Below are 24,647 nucleotides of genomic sequence, written 5' to 3'. Positions count from 1 at the left end.
AGCCACCTGATTAAGATCTTTTCATTGGCAAAAAAGAACATGGCATCGTTTTATAGAATAACGCGTGGTAATTTTCATTGACTATGATTAACCTTATGCAACGTTCGAGTAAAAACGGCCGGATTTCGCTTCTACTATCAATACAATAGCACAAATATGTTATTGTATCCTATTTACTATATTTTTCCACCGCGGATCATTGTCTTTTACCCAACTTGAAAAAATAGTTGAGCGATTACAGATTTTCCAACGACAAAGAAGTCAGTAGCTAATGGCTATAAGAAACATGATAGTTTTTATTCTAAAAAGCGTACCAAACTTATTATTATGTTGCAAGTATGTCGATGAAGAAGATGAAGACATAGGGGACTAATAGGCAGCTAAAAAATTGAAATATAATTGACGTAACAGATTTTTCCACTCGAAGAATAGTCAGTACTACTTGTTATGACTAGAAATACTTACCAAAATGATATAACTAGCAGAATTATATTAGACAGAAATCGTGCTATTTCCTGTTTCCAAGTCAATAGAGGTGTACAACATGGCGATCTGCTCTCCCCTATTTATTTCTAGAAGCCGTAATCCTGAACTTGAATGCATATGTCTAACTTTTTAAGATAATATAACTTTGATAACAAAATTTCAGAATCAGTTAAAAAAGTATAGGAAAATAGGAGAAAGATGGAAGCAAAATTTGGATTCTAATTATCCTTAAGTTACTGAAACTGTTAAACATATTCAAGTTGCTTAGAATATTATTAAAAATAGAAATATTGCAAATTTTTTTAATGATAATTAAAGCAACGTAGTAAATATTAATATAGATCTCGTTTAATACGTAAAGTAGTGCTGGATGATTCATATTTTCCTTATATGGCAATTCATTAAATCAGCTCCGAAGTCTATCAAAACAATATGAATTTGACAAGCATTACAAACCTTCTGTAAGTTGAGCTATTATGTAATGATTGCAGAACACCTAAAATGTTTTACGACGAACCGCCCCTGTTTGTAACCATAGTCTAGCAGTGATCTTGATACTCTGTAACCGTTGTTTAGTAGCTGTTAATCTGCGGATTAAATGAAATAAAATATAAACGGAAATAAGGAAAGAACAAGTAAATAGAACAAATCTGGTACTACCATGTAGAACAACTGATTTTGCATGTTTAAAATATACACACCTCCAAAAGTCTTGGCCCCTTGTTTATTTGTCACATGTTTATTTTAATTTCAGCATTTTTCATTTACAAAGACCTTCTTATCTTATCATACAAATAAAAGCAATTAGGAAGCAAAAACTTGTTTTCGTATGAAAATATTCAGAATTTTGTAAAAGAAGTCAGTTTTGAATTGTAGTGTGTATAGAAAGTATTCGATGAAGTTTTTCAAAGATGCCAGGAAATCCGATTTCTCAATTTGATCGAACAAAAATTGTGGCCCTATACCAAGAGGGTTTCTCAAATCATGAGATTGCTAGGCGTTTAAATATGCCGCGAATTTCGATAAGGCGGGTAGTGGACCTTTTTCAAGAAACTAGTGGCGCTGCACGAAGGCCGGTGTCTGGTCGAACTAAAGTGACTTCAAAGAGGGAAGATCAGTATATGGGGCTAATTTTACTTGAAGAAACCGAAGAATAACGGTAACAGCCCTTCGAAGTCATTTTTTGCATACCTACCGAAAAGTAATTTCGAGTACCATAAGAAGGAGGTTACATTCTTTAAATCTCAGGGCAAGAAGACCTTTAAGGGTACCTAGACTTCTACCTCGACATAGAGCAGAACGTCGCCAATGGGCCGAAGAGCATCGGAATTAGCTTTTACCCCAATGGCGCAACGTCTTATTTCTGACGAGTCACGATTTGGGCTACAGAGTGATAGTCGCCGGGAAAGAATTTGGAAAGGCCCAGGTAGACGAGAGCGACTAATTTTCACAAGAGGCGTTGACCATTATTGAGGTGGATTAGTTATGTTTTGGGGGGTATGATGTATGATCGCCGCACTCCACTTATTCTTATTGAGCGAACAATGACCGGTGCCATATACGCTCAAAACATTATCCAAGTAATCGTGCTACCTTTGCGCAACGAATATGGAGCAAATTTCATTTTTGATGATATTGCCAGACTACATCTCGTACCAAGTGTACAAAATATGCTACAAGAGGGAAATATCCAAAGATTAAACTGGCCAGATATGAATCCCATAGAACATGTATGAGATTATCTTGGCAATATCCAAACCCCCCTTTAACTCTCCAGGACCTAACTGCAGCTGTTCAAGTTATTAAGTTATGTTATTTTCAGTATTCACATTTTTTTCTAAAAAAAAAGATTTTATTTTGTTTTTTTTTCGGATTTATTTTACAAAATTCTGCTTATTTTTACACGAATACAAGTTTTTGCTTTGTGATTGTTTTTATTTCTATGATAAGATAAACAAGTATTTGGAAACAAAAAATCCTCAAATTAAAATAAACTTGCGAAAAATTACCACGGGAGGCCAAGACTTTTGGACCTAACCAGACAGAAATCTGTTCTATTCCATTTCATACTGGTGCTCAAATAAGCAGGAAATACAAATTTCCACGAAACTGAAACTGAAACATGTAACAAGCAAATTATTTCAGGGCACAAAATCATAGTTTTCATTTGGGTTCCACATTATCAACAGCCATGTCAACATTCAAAGGCCAGTCGAAAATTATTGTATAAAATGGTAAATGTTCCTCAGGAATGCTTCCTTTCACCTGTTTGATATTCTCAATCTTCTTTGGATTAATGTTAGCATAGTCATTGGCGTGAGCCTTTTCAGAAGATAGTGCTAATGTTCTAGGAAAACTAACAAAGTATATTTTAGAATAAAAAACACGAACCCTTTTTTGTTTGTGTCGTATTTAATACGTATGTATGTAGACACTTCGAAAAATACTTGTGGTTCTTTTGGCACCTTTCGTCAATACAGAAAATTTGAAGCTTGCTTTCGCTATAATAGAGTATTATTCTTCTGGAACATATATTCGATCGTATTTTTTATACGTTCTAGTATGTCGAAGTCCTGATCATTAGGGAGGAAAGAATGACCTCTGATAAGAAAGTAGTGTATTATTTTGGAAAATTGTTTTGTACCAGGGCAGTTGTCTGAAAAAATGAAAAGCTCTTTTATTCTTTTGTCTAGAAAGTTTCCAATGTAAATCAATATCATTTAAATAAATTTCATTAACCCAAACAGAAAATCTTCTGAACGGGTATACGTGGCAATTCTACATGAAATTAAAGGTTATCTTTTGTAAAAATTCCTTGCTCTCCTTTAGTGCATTGCTAATTTGGCTTGTGGAGTTCTGGCAATTTGATTTAAGCTTGGAATTTTGATTTTCAAACACAATTCCTCACAAGTCATACATGTATCCATCTCGGGTCTCCCAAGAGAAATTTTTCTTGAAGTACTTTACATGAAATTTGTAATTTACTCCAAGATTTGGAAATTTATCTTTAAATTAGATAAAGTGATTTTACGGGTAGACTACAGAGCCATCTGTCTCTGCTTTTAGTAATGTCATAAACTGATGGGAATGCGTTTTTGTAAACTTTTTTTTAATCTTAATATGTTGCTCATTCTTTTTGAGAAAACCATTCATTTTATTATTGCTGTGGTCGAAGTTGGAAGTCGCCTTATACAAGATCGATACACTGCTTTCATTTCACACGAATGTTATAACTATGTACTTCGTCTAATATCTATGAATATTCTAGGATTTGTCCAAGAAAATTATCAACATTATCATAGTTATGGCGGTGCAATACTACCACTGGAGCAGCTGAATGATCAGTAATCATGCTTAGAGCTAAAACAACCAATGTTATTGACTTATTTTGTTTTAGCAGTGAGCATTCAAAGTAGATTCTTGGTTCTCACATAATATGTGATTTACGTTCTTTTACCACTGAACGATGTATTAACATTCAAATATACAATAACAGTTTAAAAGTCCTTTTCGTTTTTTTTTTTTTAATTAAGTTGTTTTTGAAATGAGCGATTCAATTTATATCTATTATTATTCTATCTATTTTTATGACAGTTGTTCATTTGAAATTGATGACTTTGTTCAACCCCTAACTATATTTAATTCAGTTAATAAATTTGCGTCTTTTTCTTAGAATTTGCTATAAACGTGAGAGATACCCACAATTTATGTATTCCATTTTCAAATTTTCATTTTCTTATTATTGAAAAATGTACAACAATCTACGGAAAACGAATTTATGACGACTACTGCAGATAACTGCAAATTTAGTTTAAAACTTATGTATAAATTTGAGGAAAAATCTAGGATACAATCAATAATTTTCCTTGATATAACACAATGCTTTGCCGAACTTCTATTTTATAGAATAATATTGTACTATAATCGCTTATTTCCCAAGAGAAATAAGGACTGATATTCAATTTTTGAAAATAGTGACGAAAATGTGATTATCTAAGAGGATTTCTAAACAGGAGCGTTACTACTTACTACTTGCTGGGATCTTTTGTTTGAAACTCAAATCATCATCAAGCTTTTTATACAAATATAATAGTTGCCAATTCAGCACCGTAATTTTTTAGTGATTATCTAATGGAATCACAATGTTTGGTTTATATTTAACAATTCTCTTATTATTTCTAAAATTTTCAAATGTTGTATTTGTACATTTTTGAAAATATAAGTTTATAAACTTGTATACTTAAATTTTCGTCACTCAATTGAAATAGTATTAGGTATAATATCTAAAGCATATTTTTCAATATTGAAATAACACCCTAAAATCTGGCTGAGTTTACATGTAATCAGTGCTTTTTGAGAGGAATATTCGCTTCCAGTGCGTCAATCGTTGCTGTTTTATCCCTCTAGACATTAGCCTTAACATGGTCTCACAAGATATAGTCCAAAGGCGTTAAATCAAACGATCTAGGCGGCCAATTGACGGTCTCCTAATGTGACATGAACTGTTCACCGAAGGCGGCTCTCAATTTGGCCATTGTTGCGCGTTCCGTGTGGCATGTGTCACCGTCTTATTGAAACCACATGTCAGTCATGTCCAATTCTTTCATTTTGGGCAAAAAAAATCGTCAATCATCACACGGTAGCGCTCGCCATTCACAGTAACGTTCCGGCCATCGTCGCTTTTGAAAAAGTACGGTCCGATAATGCCACCGGCCCATAATCCACAACAAACAGTGACTTTTTCGGGATGCATTGGTAACTCTTGCTTCTGGCTGGTATCCACTCCAGATGCAGCAATTTTGCTTGTTGACGTATCCATTCAACTAGAAATGAGCTTCGTCGCTGAACACAATTTTTCGATGAAAATGTCGATCTTTCTCCAACTTAGCCAGCGCCCATTCACCTCATGTTAGACGTTGTGGTAGATCATGTGATTTCAATTCTTGCACTAGCCGTATCTTATAAGGTTTTACACCCAAATCCTTTCGCAAAATTTTCCACGTAGTGGAGTAACACAGGCGGATACAGCCGCAATATTTTCTTCGGTCCTCACTGTACGTTTGCGTGTTAGTGGTTTAATGTCCAATAGTGTAAATTGGGTTCGAAATTTAGTCACCAGCTTCCGAATAGTTCCCTCAGAAGGCTGACCAAACTGCCCATTAATTGGAAGAAGTGCGCGATGCACTCTCTTAAGCGACCATGAATTCTGATAATAAAATTCAATAATTTGCAAGCGTTGTTCGTTCGTACGTCGATTCATGATTCAATTATAGACCAAACTGAACAAGTTTGACAATGACACAAGAAACGATTCACGCGTGATCAGTCAAAAACACTGTTGCCAAAAAGATGCCAACAAAAAAATCACTAGTTATAAAACTTGCATTCAAAATTTCTCTGACCGAATTTACTAGCACACCTCAAACACATCTAAAAAACTGAAAAAACTTTACTAAATATTTTTAGTTTTTAAATCAAGTTTCCAAAATCTCTTTTATTTAAATGATGACTATTATTTAAAAGTATCAACTGGTTTATTCAAATAAATAGTGAAAGTTTTGTTATTGTATTGAACCAGATTCTTGATTCAGTAATCATCATTAAAATGATATGTTTTATCTACCAACATGATACAAATTAATAGTGTTGATGTGTCAGTTTTGTGATTAAAGAGCGTCTTCAAATGCGAGCGTTAAATCTGTTGTGAATTAATTAACCTTAATTGATGACTGTTTTTGGTACGAATAAACCAGATAAACCAATAATATATTAAAGTTTTTTCGTTAGTTGAAAATAGATACTGATCGGTATACAGGTATTTAGGGTTCGAAAGTTGACAAATATCTATCAAATTTTTTATTACATCTTCTAATGGATTTGTTGGCAATTGATCATTAGTAGGACATTTGTTCTTATCTACAGTTCCATAAATTCCCTATTGACCAAATGAATAGTAAAATTAAATAAAAAAAGCATATTGAATTTTCATATTAATATACTATTTTTCAAAAGAATAATATATGATGAATAATCTTTCACTGATAGAATTAAATAACTCAATTCACCAACTTGCTTTTTTAAAAAACGATTTATTTAGCAAACTGAAAATTTAATAATTTAAAGTTACAAATAGTTACACTAATCTGACTGAACCAAATATTAGTTTCACAGGCTTCTTTATATATTAATTCTTATCTTATACCATAATAATTATAAAATTAAATAAATATATATATGGTTCATTATTGTCACATTAATAATAATTAACTGAAGATGATACTTCAATGGGGTTGAAGTGGAATCTATAAAACTTACAGACCAAACATATTCAAAATTTATAGCAAGATAACTTAAAGAGGTTAGAGTTCATAATAATAAATAAGTAATTGATGATGATGCGCCGCTGTGAAGAGGCTTGTTTTGTAATTGTGAACTTAATTTTATTTATTCAGTTTTTAAAACCGAAAAATATCAAATTTCTTGAGCGTCAAGAACATATTGTCATACGAATGCTATTTGAGTTGTTTACAGATACTTGAAACACTCAACTTAGTCAACAAATTGAATTAAATCACTAATATTGTCGCGCGATGATTTTCTGTGACTTTCGACGTGGATTAAACCAACAGCAGTGTGCCGATCAACACGCTCCGACTTTTGGTTATGAAGCACCAACTGGACTCAAAAGACGTCTATTTGGTTTTCCTAATTTAATCGTGCTCGCAATTCGCTACAGGATGAATTTCATGAAGGGCGTCCAAAATCGGCTGTTATGCCAGAAAACATCGATGCTGAGCGTAAACTATTATTGCAAGATTGTCATATGACATAACGTCAGATTGAGGCTTACTTGGGCATTAGTTCCACTCGCATACATTCAATTTTGTATGAACATTTGGCTGTCAAAAGGATTTAATAGCGTTGGATACCGCATAATTTGACAATCGCTCAAAAAACTACTCGTGCAAAGATTGGTGCAAAGAAATGCTCATAAAAATCAATCGCGGTGCTTCCAAAAAAGGATCTATGCATATGAACCCCAAACTAAACAACAATCGACTGTAAGGGTTTTTTAAGACGAGCCAAGTCCAAAAGCCAAAAGTTCGCACACGAAGCACTTCGAAGCAAATGGTCGCCTGTTTGTTCGGTATAAGTAGACATGTCGCCACTCTTCCTTAGAGCAACGTAGAACGGTCAATTCTGTATGGTACACCAACATTTGTTTGCCAGAAGTGTCCGAAAAAATCAGGGAAACCAATCCCAGAAGACGAATCATTCACCGCCACAAAAATACGAGTTCTCACAGATCAGCTGAAACAAAAACATTTTGAACAGTCAAAGCATGATTCATCTGCCGTACAGCCCTTGTTTGGCACCCAATTACTTCTTACTCCTGAAGATCAAAAATTAATTGCATGTTCTACGTTTTTCTACACATGAAGAAGCGTTCAAATCACATGTTTTGGAGGTACTTCAATCGGAATGGAAAAAATGCTTCGACAATTGATTCAAACGCATGCAAAAGTGTACTGATCTTAATGGAGAATATGTTTAAAAACAATAAAGCCATATCAAATTATTAATATTTGTTTATATTTGTCTATCTCAAAACCCTCATTTTGCATTTTTAATAACACCTTCCTTAAGTAATAAGTTCTGACTGCAGTTGGGGCACCTGGGGCTGTCCTAAAGTAAATAGTGTTACATACGATTTGATTTCGAAATATGAATTAGACGAGAGCATGACATGTGCGTGATATGATTTGCGTTGACTTCAAGGTCGGTTTACGTGAGCAGTAAAGTCTGTCGGTTGCCACGGGCATTTGAAGATGGTTCTTCACGAGCAACTATATTCCACTGATAACTGAAAAATAGAGCTGCTGACCCTGTTTTTCAGTTACTGTCACATTTTAATGAAATTTTACTTGAATATGTCTTGGAAGCTGATGCATGCCATGAATTAGTTTTTATATCTAGTTAAACGGTTCGAACCAAGTATTATGGAATATAACTTTTCTAACTTGGATTCATTGATCAAAATTTCAAGTGAATGTCATTCAATTTTACACCAAAAACTTGATACTGTGTACCATTTTGAGAACATTTTGATTTGAAAATTAAGAAGTAATAACCGATGCTGGTAATGACTACCCCACAACCCAAAATAATTAGCAAAAGCATTTACAATGTCATTCACTTGGTCAAAAGAACAAGATGTTAGATATGCTAGTAGCTTTCTTATGGGTAGTTAAGTAGGATCAAAACTTATTAGTTTGTTAGCTGTTCTACATTTCTTATTCAGTTATGACTTCAACGTATATCTCTGTAGTCCTAATTAATATTCTTAAAGTCAGTAAAAGACATGATTTTGCTTTTAAGTTGCAAATAATCTCGTTAAACCCTAAAGTATATTTTTTATGGACCTAGGAATCGTTTTGTCATACTTGTTTTTAACTAATTTTTGATTACTTTAGATATAAAAAAATCGTTGTAAAGTTAGCCGAAATTAGCTTTTCTAAATTTATACCTCAGATTCATTGTTGCCACAAGTTTGTGTGATTTGTAATTTCCACGACCAAAATTGAATTTTAAAAATATTTTAATATAACCCTCAAAAGAATTTTTCTCGAGCGTACTAACTAGTAATTGATTTTATTATATCAGATTGTTGGAAATGTAAAACATGAACATGAAATGAAATATTGTTTTAGAAATAATCAATAAACATGTTAAAAAAATGAGTAAAAGCATGAATATTTCAAATGTATCCTCATAAATTACTACATTTTCCTTGATATATTATTTAGGACTCAAGATCTGTACTAGTTACGAATGACATAAATATGTATGTCTAGATATACGAGGTGCAATAAAAATACAATGAATTATTTGTTATATATTATTTAAAGCTACTTATGACTTGGCCGTTTTATGATAAAGAAGAAAGCCGTCGGTCCATTTTCAAATCTCTTTTTTGATATATCATTTCGACAACGTTTTAGGATCCCCTTGTAAAATTCGTTGCTTACATTTGTTCCATTTGAAACGAATTCTTGAGGTTCGACATTGATTGGTGGCCTTATTAAGCGTAAAGGTAAATCAGTTTTTAGTTATAAACTCTGAATTTTGGTCTCAATAGCTATAGCCTCAACTTTTATCTTCAGTAGCAATTTGGCAATGAAAACCGGATGAAGACGATCTTTCTATTCTAAGATCGTCTTTTTTTCCACTTATTTTTAAATTACGACAAGCAAGCCAGCGTTTTAATGTTACAACATTGTTATCTTTTACGGTTGCAAATTTTAATTTTGCTCCAGGAACATCGTCCTCTGTTAAAAATATTTTTTTTTCAAGTACACTTTACTGTGTGTTTATATGGGGATTTGACAGTGTTTGTCCCTACTGAACTACTAGCGCTGCTAGTGAGTAATTTTTCGTACTTCAGGAAAAAGGCTCATTCTATAGTGCGGTAAGGGGTATCAGCATTTGCTTCCTATTCAAGACAGATTCGTACTCGTAAAAATATAAAATCGTAACAATAGAAATAGATTTATTCTGAATAAAAATAATATTGATCATTTAATACAGTTTTTTCGTTTTGTTTTATTTTATTATATAACTGTCTTTTGGTTCTTTGAAATGAATTTATTTTGCAATAAAATGAAATTTGATATCTGTTCATTTTTTAGAAAAAGCTCTTATTAGATCCGATATTTGATTTGTGTCCGGAAAGTTATCCAATTGAACTAAAGAAGATATAAAGAAGAATTCTCTTGTTAATTTAAATCTTTCGATGTTTTTCCTCCATATAAATTTAAGTAATATTTTAATAACACTTTCACATTCATGAATCAAATTAACCTTATGCTTATATCATATTAAATAATAGGTTAGTTCATTACAAAACAAGCTATCATGCACTGATGATAATGTAAAAGTTGCAAAAGGTATTTTACTACAAATCCTGCTACATATATTTTTCTGTAGCAAACTTTTATCTTATCAAGAATCTGAATATTTATTTACATTCTTTGAGTATTAGATAATCTAACATCTATAATGTCTTAATGAGGTTTACATCTAATACCTCAAACTATGTCAATTGGCCGTTTTTTCAGTCTTTTTGCGTTTCTTGGTCTTAACACTTCCTCTAGTAGTGGGTTTAAGTGATGACAGGGGATCAATTTCTGTGGAGGTAGGTCAGTTATTCTACGTAGGAGTAGTTTTTCAAGAGGTTTGGACATTGTTGGTAACAGGTTTATTGGATGGTAAGATGACACGTTGGTTAGGTCTTTACCTGATTTGTCAATCAATATGATTTGTGCAACTTAATATGATTTCGGCCAGTATCAGAGTCTTAGGATTGCGTTGTAAATATATGTTAGTATGACCACCCCTTTTTGTTATAATTCTTTCAGCATTTTGGCTGTCCAGTGATTTTTTCGGGTTTAGTAATTTTATTTTGTACCTACTTCTTTTGGAGTCATTCCTATTATGAGGAGTCTTGTGTTTATTGGATTGGATAAGTTTTATTCAACTTCTTTATTTATTTCTTGACCAAGTGGCTGGACGACTGTAATAAAGTGATGAATTTGCTTTTGCTTTGACACTTCTAGCGTGTTCCTTTTTTCTTAAAGGTAGGGCTATTACCTTGGTTTGAACTTTTTATTAGCTTTCAAATGGAATTAGTTGTTCTTGTTCAGACAGGTAATCCTCAAATTGAGCATCCCTTATAGTTTTTTGTTTTTATCTGCAGAAGTATGGAACCTTTGCCATTTTGCCCATGCCTGTCTCTTTTCTGCTATTAGTCTATTTATTACGAGTGAAATATTATTTTTTTCTTTTTTCTGTTTCGTGTTTGGTGTAGCAGTTGGGGCCGCTACCTGAAGTTGTGAGCTAAATAGTTCTGTTTCCCTGGTTCTTTACGCCTCATCTTTATATCTACCGATTCATTAATTTCGTTACTATATACTTTCCAGTCTGTTTCAAAGTTGTGAAATCTTGGTTGGGGTATTTTTATTATGACCGACGCTTCAACCGTTGTCTGTGTAAGTTGAGTTTATTCCGTTTGTAACGAACAAGTACAAAAGGTCCGGAATTTTGTATGGATCACTTGGCGAGCATGTCGGAGTACCTGTTGAGATTAATCATTATCGGTTAGCTTCTATGGTTTTGTATAGTTCTCTTTCCTTAGTTGTGCACAGTCGCGATCCCCATAGGGAATGTTTGCAGTTGTAATCGCCTTCTGCTATAAGGTGCTGAAGAGCTCTTCGAGATCATTGTTAAATGTAAAACAATATTCTAGGTAACATCAAACAAAAAAATAATTTTTCATATTGTTAGTAGTTTTAGTTATTCATTAGTTGGAGGAGAAACGGAATTTGAAAAAAAAATCTGATCAAAGCAGATAACATCTCAATTAAGTGGAGCCCACTCATTATTTATGTAGCCCTAATCTACATATTCTTGAAATCGATCGGTTTCTAGAAACCTTAAAATTAAATATAAAAAACTAGGAGACTACAAATGTTCATACATATTTTATTAGGTCTTCTGAATTATTATAGTTTCCATGACGCCGCCTATCTAGGACACAAACATCGTTGAGACGCACTTGTTCCTTTCCCGAATAATATTTGGAATTAGAAACATGTGTGGACGATATTTACTTTAATTGGAGACAATTAAAAGTCTATCATACGAAGATATATCGAAAAATTCTTAGCCTACTATAGAACCAAACAAAATTTCAATGTCAACATATTTTATTACTCAACATATTCTCCTCTTAATTGGATACATTTATTACAGCGAACCTAAATCATCTCTAGACCTTCTTGCTCTGCAAACCAGACCTCCACAGCTTTTATTACCTCCTCATTGGAAGAAAATTTACGACGTTTTAAACTTTTTTTTAGTTGAGGAAAGAGATAATAATCGGACGGAACCAAATCTGGTGAATAAGGGGAGTTCTAGTAATTCAAACCCTAAATCACTAATTATTTGCATGGCAACATGAGATTTGTGTGCAATAGCGTTGTCCTGCAAAACAAAACACCTTTGAATAGCTTTCCGCGTCTTTTCTCTTTAATTTCTTCCCGTGGTCAGTAATGTTGAATTGTTATCTCCAGTTACTGTTCTACCCTTATCCAAAAAATCAATCATGATTACTCCATGGCAATGCCAAAAAACTGAAGCAAGAACTTTTCCAGCAGATTTTTGGACACGAAACTTCTTATGTCCTGGAGAACCAGAGTGTCGCCATTCCATAGATTGTTGCTTTATTTCTGGGTCGTAGAAATGTACCCAAGTCTCATCCATAGTAACAATTCGGTTTAAGAAGTCTACATCGTTTTCAAATCGAGCACACATCGAACGCGATGCTTCTACCCTTGCATGCTTTTGGTCAACATTCAAACATTTGGGGATCCAACTTGCAGCAATTTTTCCCATGTCCAAATTGACGTGAACTATATGATGAACGCGTTTGTATGAAATATTCGGTGCTTCAGATATCCGTTTTAGCCCAATTCGACGGTCTGATAAAATCATGTCATGAACTGCATCGATATTTTCGGAAACTGACACAAAAACTGGCCTTCCCGATCTTCAATGGAAAATTTACCTCTTTTAAAGATTGCAGTCCAATTTTTTACGATCGCATACGAAGGACATTGATCACCAAGAGTATTAAGCATATATTCGTAAATCGGCTTACCTCTTAACCCTTTTAAATACAGATCATGATGATGGCTCCATTCTCCAATTTTTCGATTTTCACAATTTCGGTGGACATCTTTTTTCAATTTATTGCGTAACTCTGGTTTACTTTTTTGACGTCAAACTTTACACTGACACTTCTAATAAGTTATTGTTCGTTGCTATGGTAACGCAATATTTTGTTTATGCATGGAACTGGTCTAGTCTAACTAGATATCAATATATCCTCGTATAATAATTTTTTCAATTAAAACTACAATTATTATTATAGTAATCTTTGTAAGCGGAACACAAGTTATTAAGTATACATTTGAAATAAACGGCATCAAATAATTAAAAATTTCCTAGCTTCGCACAAGTATGGCCCATACTGTTTAGTAACATTCCTGGGCTTCGCATTTAAACGTATGAATTAAGCAATTTCTTAGCAGCTTATCCATAAAATATACCTAACAAGAGAAAAAGCTTTATTAATGCACTTTAACTAAAATTGAACCATTTTTAAGTTAAAAACTGAACGTCAAATGTTTTTTTACAAGATGTGACCTGTACGAACACTTGATTTAATCTAATACGATCTGTTACTCATACTCCAGGCTTCTCGTTACAATTCAAGTTTTTGTTCCCTTCTTTAATACTTCTATGGTTAAAATTCCTTGCGCGAGATTTTAAGCTTTATACTGCTTCAACTAACAGGTTTGTCCAGTCTTCATATAATTTAATTTGAGGTCGAACGAAGTCGATACCTTCCTTGTCCTTAACTATAATTTGCACTTTTAAATTGTTCATCGTTTGTCACTCTCGTTATCATTATGACGTAAGTACTTTCTGTTTCGTTTTGCTAGTTAATAAGCAAGTTTCGCATTCAGTTACCAATCTTTAAGTGTTTATCTGTAATTTATATTCTTTCTAATACCCTCTTTCGATAATTATTATTATTATATGTGTTTATAAATATTTTAATGAATATCCTGTTTTTATGCTTAAGAATTACAATTTTTGAGCGTATCAGCCAACTTTGGAATTTGGTTACTGCTATACGTTTTTGAGTGCTTTTATTAGATGGATTATGTACTCCTCTTTTTTTTCATCTTTCTTCATGTATTATCCCTTTTTTCCTCTTAGTATTAATATAACATAATGTTTTCGATTCGGTAATTTCTATTTGTGTTACAGCATTCTTTATCCCATTTAATTATATTTTCTATGATATTATATAGCAGACTCTGCGATTATATGTGTCTCATTACAGTTTATTATTATGGTCGCACTTCTCTACAAGATGAATTCGTATAGGTCATCCAAAATCGGCTGTTGTGCTAAAAAATATCGATGCTGTGCGTAAACTGATATTGCAAGAACGTTATGTGACATACCGTGAAATTGAGTCATACTTGGGTATTAGATCCACTCGCACACATTCAATACCGCGTAAACATTTGGCTGTCAAAAATATTTGCTCGCGTTGGATACCGCATAATTGTGACAATCGTAAAAAAAGCTCGTCTCGATTGGTGCAAAGAAATGGAGAAAAAATTCAATCGCGATGCTTCAAAAGACGTTTATAATATGTCAGGGGACGATTCATGGATCTATGCATATGAACCCGAAACTAAACAACAATTGACTGTATGGATCTTCTAACACGAGCCAAATCCAACAAAAGTTATTCACGCACGAAGCACTACGAAGCAAATGGTCGCCTGTTTTTTCGGAATAACTAGACATGCCACCACTCTTCCTTAGAGCAATGTAGAACGGTCAATTCTGTATGGCATTTGATTGCCAGAAGTGTCCGAAAAAATTAGGGAAACCAATGAACAGTCAAAACATCGAATTGATCCTCAGTACAGTCCTTATTTGGCACCCAATGACTTCTTATTCCCGAAGATCAAAAATTAATTGCAAGGTCAACGTTTTTCACATGAAGAAGCGGTGGATGCATTAAAATCATCTTAATGGAAAATATATTATAATAGAATATAAATTAATAATATATATAATATATAAAGCCATATCCAATTATAAATATTTTTTTTTGTTTATCCATCACAAAGCAACCCTCGTATTATAGCTAGATCATGTAGTCCCATCTTTCTTTGTATATTTTCCAGCAATAGGATTAATAATGTAAAAGACATGTCTCTTATTTTACACACTAATTTACGAGAAATCCATTTATTATGAATGCTTAAAATTTCACTATTACTGTAGTATTTTGCCTCTATAAGTATGCAGATGTCCAAAATTCTGTTCTAAATGTGTTTGAAAACATGCAAGGGAAAGGCTTTTAAAAATCGAATGGGATCTAACAGAGCTCCAAAGTTTTTTTTGTACTTTTCAAATTAATGAGGATTCGACTTATTCTTTGTTTCAATCTGGTGCTTCTATAATTGTAGAGAGGGATTTTAGAAGAAAGGAAATATGGACGAGTCAAGCGTACAGATATTATCAAAAATAATATTCAGCATGTTTGTCACAAAAAAAATAATTTTTTATTGCACGTATGTAATGATTAGTGAAACATAATTATGAAAAAAAAATAAATAAAAATTTTTATTAGCTCTATCATAATCTAAATATCAATGTCATCTTCAGATTCATCAGTAATATCTTCGCCTATATTCACATAAATTACAGAAAAAACTGGTGTAAGTAGGTAAAACAAATTACAACAGAAAGTTCACTCAATATATTCATGCCAGAAATTATTGGTGTTATAGGCAAAAAAAAGGATTATATCATATTCCCCACTTACTTTTTTGTGGCAATAAATCTTGAAAGGGGTGATAGACAACTTAACTTAGAATGTACCTTTGTCATCGTTATAATTGTATGGAATATAAGTTATTAGGAATAATTTCAATTAGATTCTTCTTATCGGTTAAATATATATAATGAAATTGTGCCCAAAATAACTGAAAGTATTTTGTTCATATTTTTCTTGTGAGTTAACCTTTGCTCTTTCTCTTTTGATATTCAATGCTTATTCTATGCTAAGTACGTAAAAAGCAAGATTTAATCTTTTATAGAGATTTTCAATAGGTTGAAGAGACAAAGCAGTTATCTTTACAGTTCGTCATTTTCATATACTGGTATATTTTTCTCTTTTAGTAAAATGTATATGTGTTGATGTAATTATCATATTTTAGTGCTACTATTCCATGTAATTCTAGTAATTTATTGTTTCTTTTTACCTTTTCCTCTGTTTATTTTGATGTACTATTTCTCTAATTCATGGTGCTCAATAACGTAACTCTCTGTACAAGCTCAAATCGTGTCAAGTAGTATTAAGGTATTAACGTAAGTTATGAGATTTTAAAATGATTACGGATATTACGATGTAATTTGATAATATACATTTTCCACTATAATCAAGACTAGAACCACTTAAAGTTTCAATTTTTAAACACTGTAAGCCAACGTAAACAATACTTCCAGTAACTTAATATTTAATAACTAAAACTTTGAGCTTTATTTTGAAGCTGTGTATGTAAAATTGAACAAAGTTTTGAGTTAGCTTAAGGTTTAATCAAAGATTATTGTCTTGTGTAAGAAAATACTCCTTATAATACCATTAGCAGTACATCTTCTATTTCTAAAATTATTTGGTTTTATAATAAATTATTGCATCAAATAAGAAGCCAGCAAAAAAATAAACATAATAATGAACAACATAATTAATTTAGTTCCTATAACCCAAAACAATTGGGTTAAAAATGTTTCCAATATAGAGGTAGAGTATATTTTACAGTTTCTATCACTAGGCCCTAAATTTAGTATTGAGCCTATAATTACTAAGAATATTTCAATTGAAACTATGTTATAGTTCTTCCTGTATCAATTGCAGAAGACAGATATGCCATATTTCATAAATACCTCTAGTCATACCAAATTAAGAAATGAAAAATAATGTTTACTCCCCGTATAAAATTGGGTAAACATCTAAACGTCAGTCCACGTGGACTTGATGTATGTCAAAATTCATCATCTCCACTGTTTATCAATGAAAACATCGAATCGTAAACATAAATGCATTTCTATTGGCCGAAGCTATCGGAAACCGTATATATACAATTTCTTCGAAATATTCCTGCCAGACAGTCTGCGATAAACAGTGGCGTCGTTTGATGAGATTCATTTTATTCATCAATTTCTTTGAATAAATAGAAATATGACGTGCCTTAGACCATGGGCGATGAAGACAATGAGGTGTAGTGAGGGGCTTTCACAGAACCGAAAAATATGTAAAAAAAAATTGAAACCAGTCGAAAAAGATAGTCAAGATTCTATACCTAGGACAATTTATAAATTATATAAGGAGAACAGGATTGCGATATTGGAAGTAATACAGCAAAAGGTAGCAGATTATCCAGAATAAAATTATACCAGTTTAGAAACATTGCGTCATGTTTTATCGGCATGTGGTTTTAAACACAAAAAACTGAATAAACGAATGGCAATAACCGAATCGTCAAGGATAGTTCGTTGGCGACAAGATTATTTGCGTCAAATAAAAGACTAGCGAAGTTCTAATAGACACATAATTTATCTAGATGAAACATGGTTTGACAGTCACGATTTAGTAAATTTCGGTTGGGATGACAATAGTGAAAATTGCTGTTTAAATTGGCCATGTTCTAAAGGGAAACGCATTATAATAGTACACGCTGGAAGCAAAGACGGTTTCGTGTCTAATGCTTTATCAATATCTTCTTAAGAAATTAAAAATAACGAAAATGTAATCAGTCTCCAGAATTGAGTAAAGAGGTTGTAGAGCACGTGAATAAAATTCTAGCAGCAGACCGCCAAAAGCTTTGGAAAAACTGTGTTGAACATGTTATCAAAGAAGAAGATGAGTTGTGGTATCACCTTTTTTACAACCCATCATAATTCAATCAAATGATGACTCTAGTTCAGACGATTCTGAGTACCATGATTATTTATAAAGATACTTTGTTTTATTTGCAAAGAATTTATTTTCCTTTATGGTTTTTACTTTGAAATTTCGTTTTCCAGAAAAAAAAACGAATGGGGTACAAAAAGAGCTAAGTTCACGTCTGGTACCCTGTTTAAACCAAATGCCCTTACAGGGAGGTACATTTTACTCGTCTATTTAAGTTTTATAATTTAATATTCAGTTGTAGCAAGTTAACGAGGTAAAATAATGATTTTTTCCCAAGTTCCAAGTAGGACTACAATTAAGTGCATCTATCTAAATAAAATAAAAAATATTGGTATTATTGTGAAAAAAGCGTCGGGTGCTCGATTTAAGAGAAATATGTAAAAAAGCGCCCCACAATATTATCATTATTGTTAAAAGCTTATTTTAAAAATTATTATGAACTTCTTAGTTTCATGTAATCTAAAAGAGTTGTGAACTTTGCTTCAATGTAAAGAGAAAATTTGCAGTGATAATTTCTAAAAAAAATGCCGAAAAATTTTTTTTTCCAATTTGAACCCTGGACCGGCGAATACGAAAGTTGACACTTTATCGCGCTCGGCTAACAAACGAAATTAAAGTGGTGGGATATACTAACAATAATAAGCCACAAAGGAGAGTTACAAACATGCTCACAGGCTTGTGAAGCTAATAAAAGCTTGAATAACAACCAACATTTTAACTAACGATATTCATAAACTTGAACATCTATATTTAGAGAACTTTTATATAAAACCAAGTCCCATACGAACTAACAGTACAACACAGCCCGCTCTGAGGAAGGCATCACCTTCTACCGTAATTCAAAGAGCAAAAAAATAAACAGGCTCTGACTATATGGCTTAACAGATATTAAAATACTTTTCGCCAACAAACTTCACCTCTTCTATCCATTTCTTCTTTTGTCTTCCTTTTTCTCTTTCAACCTACTTCTGCTATTGATTATTTTTTCGTTTTCTTAGGGTTATCTGAAAAGTTTCCAACCACAACCTGAAATATCAGCAACTACCAATTTAAGCTAGGAATTATATTTACTCATGTGTTGAGAGAGAGTCAGTCATTCATTTTAGATTGAGGTTTTGTTTGACAATCATGTGAATCATTGTGACGATTTTCCCAAAAATGGAAATTTAGTCTTTGAAAGGCATTACAAATGAAACAGTGGGAATCTGTAAACAAAGACCAACATCTATAGGATCAGATCTACTATCGACGGGTTTCGAAACGGAAAAAATCTGCGATAAGCCGCAATATAATGGAAAAAGCTAATGGTAATGCATTAATACTAGAAAGATAGAAGGGGTTATCAGTATTTTTGCGTCGATTCATAAGCGTTGTGAAATCTGCATCCACCACTACTACATTCCTGTAATAAATAGCAGTCGAGACAGTGGGTCGCAAAAGTCGAGCCCTGTTCAGAAAAATAAATGGTTTCTTCGGCCGTAAAGTGAAGGCCTTTGTAAAGGAAAATATTGCAAAAAGCGACCGCATTTGAAGCGAAAGAAAGTATTTCTCCATCAGCACAATTCACTTCCTTAGACTTCGGTAATCTCCATGGCTAAAATACAAGAATTCCAATTAGTTAACCACCTACAATATTTACCATATCTGTTCCCCAGCGACTTTTTCCGTTTTCCCTCAAATTTTAAATTGCAGGTTAATAAAAAGAGGACTTTAACGCATACGTGAACACCTGCGACGGCAACAAAACTTAAAAACTTTAAATAAAAATCATTATAGAAAAAAAAAAATTTTTGTTTCTTTATTGGGCTGGAAACTTTTTAGATAACCTTCGTATAATGCTACTAAGTTCTCTGCATAGTGAAAGCTTGTTCCCCTAGGTCATCATTAGTTTTAAATCAGTAAGTAATGGTTCACGTGGCTAACTAATTTTTATAGTCCAAGTATATTGAAGGCATTCAAGATACGGTCATTTAAAAAAGTAACTTTATCATGTTTCTTTCAAGAACGAATGATTGGTAATTTAATTCTCTAAAATCTCTATTGGTGTGTTCATTTATTTTTATTATTGTAAATTATTGTTCCTACTATTCATTATTATAATTACTTCTTTAATTACATGTTTAATAGCAACACTTAATCAGACTTTCTCTTAGGTACATATCTATTTTCATTTTCGATTTTTATTTTGTCCCGCTGCACATGCTAATTTTTCACGCATCTGAAATTCTTCTCTGTATAGATAATAATGGTAGTGAAGGCCCATTGTTTTCTTTTTCTTTGTTGATACACTACAACTAGATGAGAACGAACGACTTTCATCATTTCTCAGGTATTGTGTGATGATATTGATCATTTCTCTCTGAAAAGATCTTACTACTTTTACGATCAACTCACAAATTTAGACTGGTTTCAAAAAACATGTTGTTTAGGAGGTAAGCATAACACATTTGTTTATTACTGTAAGTGCATTGGAGAAGGTCTCTAAATAATCCATACTTGTTACTTGAAATAAAGTAGAAAGTAAAAGTGGTGTCTATTGAGTGGATTCATAATTTAATATTAATTTTTAAATATTCAAGAATTGAAAAAATATGCCTTAAAGGAGGAAGATATTCATTATTAGAGAAACGGTGACTTTCCACTATCTATTTAATATGAGAGTTGTAAGAAAAATTTCCGTCCTAACAAAGAAACAAAAGTCGTACTAAAACATTTTTATTCAACATGAAGTCTCTTTACAATTTATTATTACAGATTTTTAGTCTTTAGTTTATTACAATTAACACGAACATTTCACCATAATTTTTGCTTCAATCAAAATATTGTGACTAGGTATATATTTGTAGCAAAACCTAGAAAAGGATCTACCGGTAATGTTCATTCAAATAAAAATAATTCGAAGAGATACATTTGTTAGATAAATGTAGTTAATATATTTCCTGTCGGGGTATAAATTCTGAGTGTGTGATTTAGAGAAGGTCCATTTTTATTTTTGGCTGGTTATAATCTGTGATTATGTCTCTGACGTTTATTAAACTAACTAATCTTTTTAAATGCCTTCTTCAAATTACATAGCAGGTCTATTTCGTATTCTGAAATACGTATTTCGAGATTTTCTTTTTCTTTTTGTGGTTTATTTATTGTTCAACACAATACCAAAGACATTTATAAAGAGAATAGAACATTTTTTTAATAAATAGAAAAAGGAGCTATCAAACTTTTATTTAAGATCTAGTTGAAACATTATAATAATAGCAGAATTCATTTTGATACTTATAATGTAATATCGTTAAATTAATTTAAAGCTGTTACAGAATTTTTCACGATCTAAAAAAGTGACTAGCCACTAGTTAAAATATGAGATGCAATAGAATAAATAGACCTTAGACTTATATTTATACCTGACCCTAATAGGGTTGGATTATGTATGTTCCCAACGCATTCGTCTGCAATCTGCATTAGTTCATTTCGATCTATGAAACAAAGTGTATTATAAAGTTCGCTAGTGTCTTTTAAAAATCTACCAAACAGCGCAAATGTCTGTCCGTTGAGACAAAAATGATAGTTACAAGTGTTTACTTAAAGTTAGTAGAGCGGGGCCACGAACAATACTTTTCTTTGAAAAAGATTTCAGCTTTAACGAGCATCATTGAAAGTACAGTTTGGAAAGTTGTGAATAATTTGATAGCTCCTAAAAAAACACGGAAAGACAATGGTGTACCAAAGTGTATCGATTACTTTCAAGACGACTTAATTCGCCGCAATCTTTACAAAACGTACGTAGAACAAGTGCCAACGTTATTGTCACTTTCACGAAGATTCCTTCAGGAAGCTGATGGTGAGATTAATTGTTCCACTACAACTTTGTAGCATAATCTACGTTGTATCGGGTTTTTATTGAAAAAAAAAATAGATAAAAGGCAAATTATAAAATCAAAGCGCTTCTCAAAACTCACAATAGAATATCAAATAAATACAGCTAGATCGGAAAATCGAACGATAATCTACCTACATGAGACTTGGTACGACACCCATGATACACCCAATAAAGGATGGGTTAATGGTTCAAAAAAATATTACATGAAAGCTCCGCCTCATAAAGGTCAAGGAAAAACTATTCTACATGTAGGGTTAGAAGAAGGATGGATTCCAAAAAATCTGTTTTTAGCAGCCAAGAATATTGCGGATTCATAGGATAATGCAACCTACCACAATCGCCTCGACTTTTTGTGTGAATGTAACATGTTATATTTTCATGAAAGTTAAAATGTTCAACAATTGTTAGAAACTATGAAAAGTTGTCATTTTTGAAAGGAATACGTTTATGAAAAAGTTGCGAAGAAAGAAGATTACGAAGTGGTTCGGCTTTCACCATACTGTTGTATATTTAATCTGATCGAGTTGATATTGCATAAATTAAGGATGAATGTACGTACTCACAATAATACATTTACTTTAAACAGTAATGTAGTCGAGTTGATGAGTACGGAACTTAAAAATGTAATCGTTGAAAGCTGGAGAAACTATATTAAACACGTGAAAAAAATTGAGAACAAATATAAATAGTTTAGAACCCGTAAAAACTGTTATTGATTTATAAGGTAGTAGCGATAACGAAATTGAATCAGATAATGTCTAGTTATGAATAACATGTAATATATGTATTAATATTTTGTGTATCATTTAGTAGATTCAAGATTAAAATATCCCCAACAATGATATCACAATATAAACCAAATATACCCTGTATTAAAATCAAATGAATTAAATAAAATTCAAATCACTCCTTAAACTATACCGTGTATTATAATATAATAGTGCAGCCTAACACAATGCCCTCTGAATAAATAGTCACAAATTTACGACTTTTGGGTCTTTTCGAATTTTATATAGGTTTCGGTAGTCAAGACAGTTTCTTAAATCGTGAAAAATAAAATTTTTTGTACCTTCTAACACCTTTACATCGGGTAAATTGTTGTGGAGTTGTGGCAATAAAACACTAAAGTGTACTCTTTATAATATGTGTTCCAATCTTACATCAACAGGAACTAAAATTATGGACGAAAAATATAAACATATTAATATAATTGAAAGTGACTTCAATTGATTAAACGAGAATTGACGTATACTGAAACAACCTTTAAAATAACAATATACATAAATGTTGAGTTTGTTGATTTTTTTAGCTATTTTTAAAATTGGAATCCGACTACCTGATAGTTAGGTTCAGGTCGTTCCAAAGATGTTGAATTTTTATTAGTTTTATTAGGTTATGTCGTTACGAATGTCTTTGAATTTTTATAGAATTTGTATTCTCAAAATCTACAAGATATGCACTAAGGTTATTTAAACCAATTTGTTCATTAATATACGGATCATCTTAGCAATATATGTTATTTCTAAAACCAGGCGTCAAATACTTTTTGATAGTCTATGTAGTAGATAATCAGGTTCCTTTGATGTTTTGTCGTTGTTTCATTATTATTTTGTGGATTACAGAAAAGATAAAGGCTTAAAACAAAAATGTACACTTAGAATTTATCGAACTAATGAAGGTCTATGATACAGTGCCAAGAAAAGAAATATGGAATCTCTCGGAATATAATATAAGCAATCAGAAATCTAAATAACGGAAACTCAATGACTATAAAAACTAGACACAATAGCACCAACAGTTTTGTAACAACTGAAAGACTTCTATAGGGATGCTCCACATCACGTACTCCATTCCAAATTTTTATGGAATACATACTAAAATATTTAGGTATACACATTAAATTTTGCGGTGACGAAATAGTCATATGATAAGGAAGTAGAAGGAGTATGAGAAACTACGATTTGAAATAAATTTAAAAAAAACAAAATATCTAGCAAAGATTTAATAAATAACCTAGAAGTAGATGAAAACTTGGAAATTGAACAGATAGATAAATTCAAATATCTAGGATTTATCATCACAAGAGACGCAAAAAAACATAAAATATACATCACAATAGTTGAAAGTATAATGCAATAAGGCCCTGAAAACTGTGTGATCAATAAAAGAGACGAAAATCACAGCGGTGGAAATAAATAATGAACGTAGAAGTTGCAGATTAAGGAGACTAGAATAACGAATAAATCAGATAAAAAAATTCCACATGAAGAAAAATAATTATTATCAACTGGAGACCTATGTATAGAAAGAAACGAGGAAGACCCAGAAAATCTTGGCGTAATAGTATCGATAAAGTAACGAGGAAAAGAGATCTAAAGGACGGCGACTGGGGGGACACAGATATATGGAGAACATGGGTTAGAAAAGCAAGACAGCAACAGAAATTGTATTGGTTTTTTATGATGTTGGTGAACATGCGATAGACAGGGTTTTTCTTGTCTTTTGAGTTCAATGAATGATGTTGAAGTTTAATTTGTGTGTATCAATACATTAATGCAGTATATTTGATTTACGTTTTTCCATCTATCCTTATCAGAGTATCTCTATTGCGAGTCTAGGCCATTGTGAGTTTTCTCTTGTCTGGTACCAAAACCACTG

The 24,647-nt window shown here is 32.2% G+C and overlaps 2 protein-coding genes across 2 annotated transcripts in view; both read left to right on the top strand.

Moving 5' to 3' along the window:
* LOC130895024 (uncharacterized) overlaps positions 1-24,647 on the top strand; it is a 721,573-nt gene that overhangs the window by 585,658 nt on the left and 111,268 nt on the right. The gene's annotated exons all lie outside the window — the stretch shown is intronic.
* The window catches only part of LOC130895031 (uncharacterized), a 42,210-nt gene that overhangs the window by 16,828 nt on the left and 735 nt on the right, over positions 1-24,647 (top strand). The gene's annotated exons all lie outside the window — the stretch shown is intronic.

The sequence above is a fragment of the Diorhabda carinulata genome, chromosome 6 (assembly GCF_026250575.1).
Source record: "Diorhabda carinulata isolate Delta chromosome 6, icDioCari1.1, whole genome shotgun sequence".
NCBI lineage: Eukaryota > Metazoa > Arthropoda > Insecta > Coleoptera > Chrysomelidae > Diorhabda > Diorhabda carinulata.
The sequence above is the reverse complement of the archived record's forward strand: the minus strand, read 5'-3'. Positions and strand labels throughout refer to the sequence as shown.